Consider the following 13,066-nt stretch of genomic DNA (forward strand, 5'->3'; position numbering starts at 1 on the left):
TCTGTCTCTGTCTCTATCTCTCTCTCTATCTCTCTTTCTCTCTCTCTCTATCTCTCTCTCTCTCTCTCTCTCTCTCTCTCTCTCTCTCTCTCTCTCTCTCTCTCTCTCTGTCTCTATCTCTCTCTATCTCTCTCTCTATCTCTCTCTCTCTCTCTCTCTCTCTCTGCCTCCTAATAGTTTGTAACTCTTTCCTCTGTGAAGGACACCCAGAACCTTGCCTGGGGTGGTAGGATAACACACATAGAGTGCTACATGCCCTCTAAATGAAATATGTTTCTGGGGCAGGTAAGCCAGGCAGGCAAATTGCCCATGTTAATTGTTAAAGCGCAGAGGTCTTTTGGCCTTGTTCGTAAAACTGTTACTGGCAGCCTGCTGGCAATTTGTTTGCACGCAGGGAGAAGATTGGATTCTTTAATCAATCACAGAGTAATTTAACACTCAGTTGTCGTCGTGTGTGTGTGTGTGTGTGTGTGTGTGTGTGTGTGTGTGTGTGTGTGTGTGTGTGTGTGTGTGTGTGTGTGTGTGTGTGTGTGTGTGTGTGTGTGTGCGTGTGTGTGTGTGTGTGTGTGTGTGTCCGCACTACAGTTAATTAAACACACAGTAATTTAAAACTTAAAAAAAATCCACGGTAAGCTTCTGCATGTCAGTTCGTTCCTTTTTGGTGTCATAAAAATGTGAGCCATTTTGTGTAGAGCCAGGATCTGAGGCTGCAGCCTGATGATTGATGTCTTTAGTGTTTTAACACATCCTTGAACAGGTTGTTTTAATACCTGCAACACCCTTGGCAGAGTGCACAACTCGAGTTCCCAACACCAAAGCCTATGATCTCCTCCCACTACCCTCGGTGTTGCCGTGTCAACACACCGAATCCAGCTTTTCTTATGTTTACTTATAAGAGCTGCCTCCGAGTATACATACAAACCATTCTTTTTCCCTCTTTAACATTTGTGCTTGTCACCAACGTAACTAGAATGTGTGGGTTTGCTGATAAATCTCAGCCCTCTGTAGTAGTCTCAGATGTTAAACTAGAGTGCAGACCTCCGCCAAGGAAGCTGCTTGATAGAACATTTGACTATGTTACACCCTATTTTCAAGTCTTTCTGCCTTCTTTTTGTGGAGTTAGAAACTGGAATGTTTTGCCTTGTCCCGCAATTCAATTTGTGATTATAGGCCAGCACTGGTGAAGAATCTTTAAAAAGGTCCTGGTTCCGGTTTGTGATCCGGATCACCACCAGAATTCAATCACTTGTTCCTTGGGTCATTACCAACAACTCCACAAAGTTTCGTCAAAATCCGTTGATTAGTTTTTGAGTTATCCTGCTGACAGGCAAACAAACAAACAAACAGACAAACAGACAGACCAAAAACATTGCCTGCTTGGTAAAAATGCTTCTCCTGTCTGATAGGCACAGCCCTTCTTGCCCAGTATGAAGCCCTTAACCCGTTAAGACACAGCGTTATAAATGGCAATGACAAAGTCGTATAGTGTATTGCTAAAGGCCCTCTGGTATGTCATAGTACAACGCATAGTATTGAAGTACTATGTGGTAAATGACTATTACAGCATGCCACACAGTAAATTCGGAAGTGCTCATTTAACACTTAGAGAGTTCATTTGAGTCCATTTGGACTTAAATGAACTCTGTAAGTGTTGAATTAACACCACAACATTTACTGTGCACCATTCTTTTGATTCTCTTCATTCCTGCTGCACCCGTCCCTACCCCATCCTGGAGGAAAATAAGGAGAAGAACACCGAATTTAGAGTGTAGATGGCAGTTCTTAGAGCACAGAATATGCAGAATGTAGTCTTCACTTCTGGGCTGTGCTGCCTGTGACGTGTCCTTTTTCTCTCTCAGGGATAGGATGCTTATGCAACTACAGCCAGATTATGTGACCTTTGTTGGTTGACATGCATTGTTTCACGGCTTACTTTGTCATCATGGATTTTGTCAACCCTCAAGGACATTTTGTTTTGAGTCAGTGCCACATATCCACACGCGTTTGCTCACAGCCCACATAATTAAGGCGGATACGTCCTGAATAAACCGCTGTGTGCATTTGCTGCGTGCACAATTAACACTCTCGGATTTTCCAGGCTGTTAAGCAGGGCTCTGGTTCCTTTGTTTGCATGGCTAGCTCGCAGGCTGGCTGGTTGGCTACTGTAGTTGGCTTGTGGGATGACGACTAGGTTAAGTGATCTGTGGGTAGGTTGGCTGAAGGCCAGACTAACTGGTTGCTTGGCTAATTCTCTACTTGGCTAATCAGTGGAATATAATACATCCATAACACAGACATCAACAAGTTTATCAGTGTCACATGGGATCACATTGCATAAAATACACTGTATGAATGTGGGTCTTTGTCTGGTAAACCTGTAAGCAAACCTGGCACTTGTGCGCCATTCTCACCAGTTTGTAAACAGCTAAAGACAGGAATATATATTCCGGCAGCCTTTTCATGTTCATGCAGAAATAGTAGACAAAGAAGTCTGGGAGTGAGTAATGTAGGCCTATTGTTTGTTTGTGTGTGTGCGTGTGTGCGTGTGTGCGTGCGTGCGTGCGGCGTGCGTGCGTGTGTGTGTGCGTGCGTGCGTGCGTGCGTCTATGTGTCAGTGTGTTTGTGTGTTGCAGAGCAGGATGAAGTGAGAGGTGGCGAGGAGGGAGGAGGGAGGTGGAGATGGGTGGAGAAAAGCGGTATGAAGACATTCTGCTGTTCCATTCACTGCCATGCAGATCAGCTGTGAGAGACGCTTCTTAGTAAAGCAGGAATGAATCATCCTGATGGATCTGCTTTTCAAAGGCTGACGGAGCAAGCTCAGCTGGATCCTCCGCTGCCTCCTCCCTGCCTCTTATTCTCCCAGCATTTGCACTCGTGGCTGTTGGCACTGTGATCCTCCTTGCTTTCATGCAGATAGACAGCAATGACAATGTATTGTCATTAGCGTTATCACATGTATATATAGCGTTATTGTTCAAGATTGTTCTGACCTAGATTTGTGAACACTAACACACCCATCAACTGTGCTTACCTCAGAGACCCACACGTAAGACTCTTACTACCCAGTGTTAGCCATGTTTGCATGGTCTACATGCCTCTACACGAGGGATGAGAAACCTTTTTTTCGAAGGGCCACTTCAAATTCTATAAAGTCCTCCAAGGGCTGTACCATGAACACAAAGCATGATTTCCCCCTGTCATTTAGGCCTATATTGAAGGCTGCCACCTTTACAACAGAATCCAACTTCACTAGGTCCCCTGAAAATATAACTTACTCGTACAGTATCGCAAATGTAATTTATAACATTTCTTCTCAAAGCACGCCATATTTCATGTGAAACTGCACAACATTAAAATTATGTTAGGGCCCGTATAAGACGCCCTCAAAGGGCCATAAACGGCCCTCGAGACACAGGTTCCCCACCCCTGCTCTACACAGGCAGATGCACCTCATGTGGGCAGGGATGTGGAATGCATGTCAAGACAGGGTGCACACAGTTGCTGGGTGGGAACCAGTGAGAGTAAATTCTAATATAAAATCAGTGGTGGGAACACACACTGAAAAGAACAGACACCGAAACACATCTGTGCAATACAAAGCAAGGGGGTCTTTTCATTCTCGTCTATGGTTTGCGCCAAAGCCCAGAGAGCATATTTGATCAACAGAGAGTGGAATGAACACTGGAGCCTGCTTGGAGATACACTGTTACTGGGCGGGCTTGTAACAAAGGATTCTCTTGAGCGAGTGCTAGACAGGGAACAGACTGGTGCTCTTCAGATGAACTTGGGAAGAGTTTTTGTGTGTTCAAATGCATCTCTCTCTCTCTCTCTCTCTCTCTCTCTCTCTCTCTCTCTCTCTCTCTCTGCTCTGTGTGTTCTTTTGCCTTGGTTTAGGACTTTCATTTTCTGATACGTTTTGATTAATGTCGTACACACACACACACACACACACACACACACACACACACACACACACACACACACACACACACACACACACACACACACACACACACACACACACACACACACACACACACACACAACACCTGACAGTCGGGTAGCTGTGGAGGAAAGAGGGATTGAGAGGATGCTCTTGAGCTGATCCAACCCCTTGGGCAGATGAGCGCTCACGTCTACTTCTGTGTGAGGACCCGTCCATCATCCCCAAACCAAAGCTCGGAAAACATGAAGACATACGCACACGGACACGTGCGCACACACACACACACACACGCACACGCACACACCCGCACAAGCACACGCACACGCACATGCACATGCACATGCACACAAACATACACATCCTCAGGATGATATGAATGTGTTACTACAGTAACAACACAAACATACAGACACACAGACAGAGGATACAATATGTTTTTGTCATGTTTTCCCTCTCAGAATCCTTTGGACTCTTCAAAGTCATCCATGGACACTTTGTCCTTTCAGCAAGGAATCTGTTCCTTTCCAAAATCCTTCATCCTTTATCCTCTCCGTAATCACAGAGGAGATAACTCACCATATCATTTCAAGGATGCCAGTAGTCTCATTGAAGCAGTCCGTGGATCTGTTTCATTACAAAAAAAAATCAGATGTGCCTCAAAAGCTGATCCAGTCTTGTCTACTGTTCTGATGGAGCTGGTGCTGGTGCTAGTGCTGAATGATAGGGAGCAGACAGGCCCAGGAGGACAGCATTTTTGGCAGGCCTGGATTTACAGGGTTTTTTTTCTGATCGCAAATACATTTTTTTTCAACTTTCACACAGACTCTTCACATAAATACAACAGCCTCGCACCAAATAAGCAAAACTATTTAAATACATTGCAAAAAAACTGTTTAAATACATTGTTTAACTCTACACACAGTTAACTGTAGAAAGAGAGAGAGAAAGAGAGAGAGGGACAGAGGGAGTGTTTGTGTGTGCGTGCGGGTGTGTGCGTTTGTGTGTGTGCGTGTGCGTGTGTGTGCGCGTGTGCGTGTGCGTGTGCGTGTGTGTGTGTGTGTGTGTGTGTGTGTGTGTGTGTGTGTGTGTGTGTGTGTGTGTATGTGTGTGTGTGTGTGTGTGTACGTGTGCATGTACGTGTGCGAGCAAGGGAAGTATAAAGAAATCTTTGGTGCATACAAATCAGTCAGACCTGTCATCCTGTCAGTTGCACCCTATCTGGCCCTTCAAGATCGAACCTCAGAGCATCCTGGGAAAAAAAGAAGACATCTCGGCATAACCTTGCAAAAGTGTATCGGGACAGAGCAGAGTAGACGCTGAGATGAATGATTGCTTAGACCTTGAGTTCTGGATTAGTGCTGGGAGCAGGGACCCACAATTTTTCAAGGTCATTACGTTGTAACCCAATATTTTGTCGCTGCGCCATTGAAATCTTCAATCTATCAAAAATATATCCATGCATTTGGTAATATGCATCAACATTTCATTGTGTGCTTCTATGCAACATGTCTTTCAACTAGTGGAGAGGAGTATTAACCACGTTTTTCACTCACTCTTCGACATACAGTCATTTATTTAATACCGCATCTTGGTTCAAGTTTGAGACTGGCAATAAAAGGGTCACTCCATACCTTATTCATGTACCCTTATTGGAAAGTGTTACCCATTTTATTTATTTGCCTTTATTTGACAGGACAGTCAAAGATGGTGACAGGAAACGAATGGGACAGAGAGACAAGGGAGGATCGGGAAATGACCCCGTCTGGACTCGAACTAGGGTCCCCGTGGGTGGGCATGCAAGCCCAAATGTGGGGGGCTTAACGTAGGGCTAACCCATGACCCAACCCCCCCCCCCCCACACACACACACACACACACACAAACACTTTTGGGTCCCGACCCACCAGTTTAGAAACACTGGCATAGACCACATCTGTAATTAAGAACTCGTTAGGGCCAAGGCCTCGTTATAAATCATGTGCAAATGTGTCGATTGGCTGCTATTGCTGTTTGTTGTTGGTTGGGTTGTTGAGGTGTGATTGCGAGCAGTGTTGGGAGTAACTCGTTACAAAAGTAACTAATTACTGTAATGCATTACCTTTTTGAGTAACGCAGTAATGTAACTGATTACAGGGGAAAAACCGGTAATATGTCCTCTTTACAATGCAAGTAACTTGCACATTTCAACGCATTTTTTTCACCTAAATTTTGTATGGGTATTTTGTTTTCTTTATACAATGTTCGTGGAACACCGCAAGATCAGCTATTGCCTACGATAGCCTACGTCCACGCACAGATTTTGAAGTTTCACGCAGAACATTGCTTCCTCTTTCACGCTTCGTCTCTCAAAATGGCAGGCTGACAAAGGATGACCGATCCAGAAGATCCAGCTTGCTCGTTTTCAAGATGGGTATATGCCCACTACTTTGACGCCATTGAAAATAAGGACGCAAAGAACATAAAGTTAAATGCACACTGTACTTGAAACCCAAACCGCTTTCCACGTCGAAAAACAGTAGCCTACAAACAATTTGACGATTTGAAGAGGTGCCATAGCACCACCAAATTAGTCAGGAAAGGAGGGGATGCATCCCATTCGCAAGAGACAGGGACACGGCAGGGTAGGCTATCCGACGGGGGGGATGAGTATTTTGCACCTCCCTCACTTTTGTTCAACTAAACATTACAAAACTTGAAATAAATCAATTTGAAATAAAATATTATAGGCCTCTTGGCTCATTAATGCTTATTATTATTATTATGCTTATTACCAGAAGCCATGGTTCACAGGAGACGTTCACCGACTGCTGAGGGCCAGAGACAAAGCCTTCAGAGCAGGAGACGTAGCTGGCCTAAAGACAGCAAGGGCTAACCTGTCCCAGGGCATCAGGAAAGCAAAAAAGGAATACTCAGACAAAATAACAACACACTTCAAAGACAGCAGAGATGCACAGAGCCTGTGGCAGGGCATACAGGCCATCACGGACTATAAGCCTGCACCACGAAGCTGTGACAACAACACCTCTCTGCTAAACGATCTGAACAGTTTCTTTGCCCGCTTTGAAGCACAAAATGACACTCACCCACAGAAAACTCCCCCTCCCCCCCATGATCAACCCCTTTACCTGTCCTCTGCCAGTGTTAAGAGGACACTGGCCACCATCAACCCACGCAAAGCAGCTGGCCCAGACAACATACCAGGCCGAGTGTTGAAGGATTGTGCAGAAGAGCTGAAGGATGTCTTCACAGACATCTTTAACATCTCTCTGGAGCAAGCAGTCATCCCATCACTTTTCAAAGCTGCTACCATCATACCTGTGCCGAGGAAATCATCACCATCATGCTTCAATGACTACCGTCCTGTAGCACTGACGCCCATAATCATGAAGTGCTTCGAACGGCTAGTCCTGTCACACATCAAAGCCACCCTACTACCCCCACCCTAGACCCCTACCAGTTTCGCATACCGAGCCAAGCGATCCACGGAGGATGCAATTTGCTCTGCCCTCCATCCAGCCCTCACCCCACTTGGACAATAAAGACTCATATGTGAGAATGCTGTTCAGTGACTTCAGTTCAGCATTCAATACCATAATACCACAACAACTCATCAGAAAACTGGACAAACTAGGTTTCAGCACCTCCCTCTGCAACTGGCTGCTGGACTTCCTGATGCAAAGACCACAAGCAGTACGGGTAGGGAACAACACCTCGAGCACCCTGACCCGAGGCACGGGGCTCCGCAAGGTTGTGTTCTCAGCCCCCTGCTGTTCACGCTGCTGACACACGACTGCACAACGACCCACAGCACTAACCATCTAGTGAAGTTTGCGGATGATACAACACTGGTGGGCCTCATCACCAAGGGCGATGAGACTCACTACAGAGAAGAAGTAGACATGCTGGCCAGATGGTGCAAAGGACAACAACCTCCTGCTGAATGTCAACCAAGACCAAGGAGATTGTTGTCAACTTCCAAAGGGTCCAAAAACAACTGCCACCACTGACCATCGACGGCGATGCTGTGGAGAGAGTGAGCAGCACCAAGTTCCTTGGAGTGCACATCAGCGACGACCTCTCTTGGACCACCAACACTACATCACTGGCGAAGAAGGCCCATCAGCGTCTCTACTTCCTGCGCAAACTAAAGAAGGCAAGTGCTACACCCTCCATCATGACAACAGAGGAACCATAGAGAGCGTCGTGTCCAACTGCATCACAGTGTGGGGAGGAAGCTGCACGGAGAAAAACAGGAAGACACTCCAGCGTGTTGTGAACACAGCGAAGAAGATCATTGGAGTACCACTCCCCTCCCTGCAGGACATTTACACCACACGCCTCACCCGGAAAGCACTGATGATCATCAAAGACACAAGCCACCCTGCACACAAACTGTTCAGCCCCCTGCCCTCTGGAAAAGAGGTACATGCGCCTCCGTTCCCGTACCACCCCGGCTGGCGAGCAGCACAATGCACCAAGCGATCAAGATGCTGAACACTCAACCCACTCTCCCTCCACTGTCAGCCTCTAGCCAGCAAGGCCACTGACAACCCCCCCCCCCCACTGTCAGCCTCTAGCCAGCAAGGCCACTGACAAACCCCCCCCCCCCATCCCCACCACCATATCTGCGACTGAACATTCCACCTGCACTACTATACTTGTGACTGAACTTTCAACCTGCACTAACTCAAAACATGCACACACACACACACACACACACACACACACACACACACACACACACACAAGCACACTGCACTTTCTGCACTAAACCCAAACATACACACACTGACACACACACACACACACACACACACACACACACACACACACACACACACACACACACACACACACACACACACACACACACACACACACACACACACACACACACACACACACACAGACACACGAACACACACACAAGACGCACACCGCACCTTCTACCTGCACTAAAAACATACACACACACACACACACACACACACACACACACACACACACACACACACACACACACACTGCTGCTGGTGTACTTGACAGACCTTTTTTATATATTTATTTTCTTCAAAATGCTACTATTACCATGTCAGAACGCTATAAAGGACTTTTTTAGGAAAAGCACAAAAGCACAACAAATACCTCTTAATGTATGTCCTCTACAAGTCTTCTGTTGTCCAGTCTTGCACTTTAAATGTCTGTATGAGCACTGTCTATGTCCACTGTCTTAAGTCCATGTATAAGTACTGTCTATGTCTATACTGTCTATGTCCTTACCTTAATTAGTCTATGTCTGTATGGGAAAGCAAGAAATGTAATTTCAAATTCTTTGTATGACCAGTGCATGTAAAGAAATTGACAATAAAACCTACTTGACTTGACTTGACTTGATTATATTTCATTGTAGCTTCAGCTGTATTTATCAAGCCTCAACTCCACTATCGTTCTTGGCATTGTTCAACAACGTTTATGACAAAATCTGCCGCATGTGGGGGGTTGGGGGGTCGGACATAAAAAAAAAAAGAAATTGAAAAAAAAAATGGAAATAAAAAAAAAAATCTGACCGGACGCCGGACGATGACCAAACCTGACAACCAACCGGAACCAAATTTTTATTTTTCTTAGGCCTTATTGTATTTGGGTAAGACGCAATTCCTGAAAATGTTGGTTTTCAGTCTGCAGGCTTCCAACGACTTGTGGATGGCAGGTGAAAGTCATGCCACCTCAAAGATTTGCACTGTAGATTGCCAAATCCTTATTTCCAGTCATTTTGGCTAAAGTAACTAAAAGTAATGCAAAAGTAGTGTAATGCCTTACTTTTACAAAAAAGTAATGTTGTAATGTAAGGCATTACTTTTAAATGACAGTAACATGTAATAAGTAGTGCATTACAGTTTTTGAGTAACTTTCCCAACAGTAATTGCGAGACATGAACGGACAAATGGAGAAAAAGCAAGATAAATTGTCAAGAATGAATCAAGCGAAAGGGAGTTTTTCCTCACCCCTGATGCCACCAGGGGCCGCACCTGAGCGCCCAATCTCTGTGTGACTATCTATGACTTATGATAGGCCCAGCCACTATGGACCTTACACATCTAAGAATCCTGGTCCTATCCTACGTTGACCTTATGACTCTACATTCTCTGTCTATCTCTTCTTCCTCTGCCTTCCTGCTTTTTCTGCCTCTCCTCTATACCTCTCCTTTTAAATCTATCTCTAACAATGTTTTTTTTTCATTTGTTAAGCACTTTGAGTTACATGCCTTGTATGACACAGTGCTATACAAATACAATTATTATTATTATTATTATTATTGCTGTGTGTGTGTGTGTGTGTGTGTGTGTGTGTGTGTGTGTGTGTGTGTGTGTGTGTGTGTGTGTGTGTGTGTGTGTGTGTGTGTGTGTGTGTGTGTGTGTGCGTGCGTGCGTGCGGGCGTTTATTTTATTATTACAGAGAAAAGCAGCTGCGGTATACGGGCAGGACAGAGGTGGAGAAGATTTGGTGGAGAGGAAGAGAGAGAGAGAGAGAGCGAAAGCGAGACAAAGCAAGAGAGATGATGGGATGAACAGTAGCCGGTAATGAAAACCGAAAGCGGTTATTGTGCAGGAGGAGAGCTCTAATGAAAGCTGAAGCTGGAGATAAGAGAGTGATATGAGATGTGTTATCAGTGTGTGTGTGTGTGTGTGTGTGTGTGTGTGTGTGTGTGTGTGTGTGTGTGTGTGTGTGTGTGTGTGTGTGTGTGTGTGTGTGTGTGTGTGTGTGTGTGTGTGTGTGTGTGTGTTATCTGGCAGGCGTACGGGCCCCGTCCTCGGCATCCACTCCCCTGGGCCCACGGCTACTTCCAATCAATACCTCATTTCAACACTTCAGTGTGTGTGTGTGTGTGTGTGTGTGTGTGTGTGTGTGTGTGTGTGTGTGTGTGTGTGTGTGTGTGTGTGTGTGTGTGTGTGTGTGTGTGTGTGTGTGTGTGTGTGTGTGTGTGTGTGTGTGTGTGTGTGTGTGTGCGTGTGTGTGTGTGTGTGTGTTATCTGGCAGGCGTACGGGCCCCGTCCTCGGCACCACTCCCCTGGGCCCACGGCTACTTCCAATCAATACCTCATTTCAACACTTCAGTGTGTGTGTGTGTGTGTGTGTGTGTGTGTGTGTGTGTGTGTGTGTGTGTGTGTGTGTGTGTGTGTGTGTGTGTGTGTGTGTGTGTGTGAGAGAGAGATCGTGGATGAGTGAGTGTGTATGTTTTTGAGTGAAAAAAAGAGAGGGTGAGAGAGAAAGGGAGAGGGAGTGTTAAATAATTCTTTTGGTGTGTTGGTTTGTGTTAGTGTTTGTATTTGTATTTGTGTGTGTGTGTGTGTGTGTGTGTTTGTGTGTGTGCGTGTGCGTGTGCGTGTGCGTGTGTGTGTTTCAAAGGTTTAGAGAACAGTGAAGCGGATAAAGGACCATTCTGTTGTGCACTTCAAGTGAGTTTTCAATTCTGTAAGGTCACAAAGACAAAGAAAGGTGTGTGTGTGTGTGTGTGTGTGTGTGTGTGTGTGTGTGTGTGTGTGTGTGTGTGTGTGTGTGTGTGTGTGTGTGTGTGTGTGTGTGTGTGTGTGTGTGTGTGTCTATGTGTGTGTGTGTGTGCGCGTAGAAAGGTGCGCCAGTGTGTCTATGTGTGTGAGAGAGTTAGAGAGACAGTGAGAGACAGAGTCAGTGTTTGAATTGGGAGAATATGTGTTCTTACCTGTGAATAATAATGTGTGGGACTGTGTGTGTTTGTGCATTTGCCTCTGTGTGTGTGCGTATGTGCTCATACATGTGTGCACTCATGAGCGTGTGTGTGGGTGTGTGCATCTTTGCATGTAATCCAGTACTAGAAAATTGTTGTGGGAACGAATGAGCATTGCCACAGGTGAGAAAGGAAAGGGCAGGAGTGTGGGGAGCTGCCATGGAGGAGGCCCGGAGGGCCAGAGGGCCAGGAGGTCATCACAGACATTTTATCAATCCAGCTCCCCAGGGATAGGTCACGTTACACCCCTGGACATTGCTACCCCCACCCCCACCCCCACCCCGTTGCTGCCCATCAATACTGTCGCCCTGCCACTAACCCGTCACCCCCCCCCCCGGCCCGTCAAAAAAACAGAAGAAGAAAAAAAACTAAACCATCACCACAACCACCCCACCCCACCCTGTCTATAAACAAGATGAAGAAAAAAATAGAGAGAGGAAAGACATTTTTTTAAAGGCAGAGACTGTATAAATTCGTAAAAGTTATGGGCTCAAGGCAGAATGTCAATCAGGTTTTCAAAACAGAATGACAGACAGCTAGCTCCGTGCGTGCTCCTTGGAAAGGAAAAGGAGACCAACCTTTCCTGGGTCCCCCTGTGGAGAGGCAGCATCTGCGTCTGAGCTCTTAAGAAAAAAAATAAATAAATAAACAGAGAGAGAGAGAGACAGACAGACAGACAGACAGACAGACAGACAGACAGACAGACAGACAGACAGACAGACAGACAGAGATTGACAGAGAGACAGAGAGAGACAGAGAGAGAGAGACTTAGATCACTTGCCATTTACTTGGCAGGGGTGGAATGAGAATGCCTTGAGTTAATATTGAAAAGCCCCCTGGGCCTCGGTGACCAGAGAGCCAGACGGCTACTGAGGACAAGAGCATATGACATGCAGGAAACGCAGGCTACTGTGCTGCCGCTGCTGTTATTGAATATAAGAGAAAAATCACAGACAGTCTACTTCATCATAAACAGCAAAAATAAATAATACTAAAACAAAAACACACTGTGTGTAATTTAATAATTGTCTGCGGCAGGGCAACATGTGGAGCTGAAACAAAAAGTGAAGAGCTCTTCAGATTCCTGTTTTTTTATTATTGTCAATGTTGTTTGTTATTGTTTTTGGGCTTTTTTGCCTTTATTTGATAGGACAGTGAAGACTTTGAGAGAAGGCGAGTGGGGAGAAATAGACAGGGAAGTGTTGGAAAAGGATCCGGACAGGAATTGAACCCGGGTCGGCTGCATAGCAGATGAGTGCCCTACCGTTACCGCCATGGTAAAATATATATACATACATGCTGATCTTCTTACAGCACAATGACTTTTCCTTACCCAGAATTCCCTGTTGTGGAGAG

The sequence above is a fragment of the Engraulis encrasicolus genome, chromosome 16 (genome assembly GCF_034702125.1).
Source record: "Engraulis encrasicolus isolate BLACKSEA-1 chromosome 16, IST_EnEncr_1.0, whole genome shotgun sequence".
Classification (NCBI taxonomy): Eukaryota; Metazoa; Chordata; class Actinopteri; order Clupeiformes; family Engraulidae; genus Engraulis; species Engraulis encrasicolus.